This window comes from Solanum pennellii, chromosome 6 (genome assembly GCF_001406875.1).
Source record: "Solanum pennellii chromosome 6, SPENNV200".
In the NCBI taxonomy this organism is placed as follows: Eukaryota; Viridiplantae; Streptophyta; class Magnoliopsida; order Solanales; family Solanaceae; genus Solanum; species Solanum pennellii.
The window spans coordinates 1,235,861-1,237,238 of NC_028642.1; positions in this window are offsets into that span (position 1 = coordinate 1,235,861).

A 1,378-nucleotide genomic window follows, 5' to 3' on the forward strand; every position below is an offset into this window, starting at 1 on the left:
TGTAAAACCTCGGTTGGTCTTCTGTAGTTGTTGCTACAGATGTTGCGGTGTGGTAAAGATGTTGATGATAAAGAGATTTTTTCTGAGAATGTATTTTTTGGATGACTGAGTCAGTCTCCAAGTGGGAGAATTGTTAGGTAGTGGAGCCTGATTAATTTTAGGTTTTCCTATTTATTCTCTATTTTAGGTTTTCCTATTTATTTTCTATTTTAGGTTTTCCTATTTATTTTCTATTTTAGGCTTTCCTATTTATTCTCTATTTTAGGTTTTCCTATTTATTCTCTGTAACCAAAAATACTCTGATTTATTAATATAAATATACCTCACCGCCGTGGAAGTTTACACACGGGGTTTTACCACGAAACATTGAGTTTTCTCTTTCTCTCTCTAGATCTCTCATCTCTTTCTCTTGAAAGTTCTTGTGTTCTTCATTCATCTAGTGTGTGTACGTGAATTCGATCCTAACAGTTACAGTAATCAAAGAAAGTCTTAGAAGAACACTAGTAAACAATGACTCTCTACAATACTCCTTAGTAACATTTTGCATTGTGGCATAACATAATCAAAACTAAGATTCATTTCTTTCGAATTCAAATGAATCAAGACCCAATATGAATAGAAAGTTTTCTCTATAGCAATTACTTTGATTTAATTTCGTTATAAATGAAAAACAATCAAGACTCACTCTACATTGAAAGTTTTCTTCGTAGCAGTTACTTTGATTTGATTTCGTTATAAATGAAGAACAATCAAGACCCAATTTGAATTGAAAATTTTCTCTATAGCAGTTACTTTGATTTGATTTCGTTACAAATGAAGAACAATCAAGACCCACTCTGAATTGAAAATTTTCTCTATAGTAGTTACTTTGATTTCATTTCGTTATAAATGAAAAGCAATCAAGACCCACTCTGAATTGAAAGTTTTCTCTGTAGCAGTACTTTGATTTGATCTCGTTATAAATTAACAATATATAATAATATTTGGGTTCAGGAGAATTTGTCGGCCATGTTGATGATATCTTGAGAAGAGAGAGTAGATTAGCTATTATTGGAATGCAATTGTACTGTGAAATTCTTGAATTAGAAAGTATGAGATATAATTGAGTGATAAATATGGGAGGGGAGAATTAGGAGATAGTGGTTGATTTTGGAGTGAAAGAGTTAATTAAGCAAATAATCAATCAATCCTAGTCTTAATTAAGGGACGGGACATGAGTATATAATTGTATCTTCAAACAATATATCAATCTATGGTAGAAAATACTAAAAGTGGTAATGTATGTAATTGTTTGAATGTAAAGATAATATTAGTATATATAATAGTGATGTATGTTTAATAAGGAAGTTTATCCAATTATTTCTGTGCTTCTTTGTGG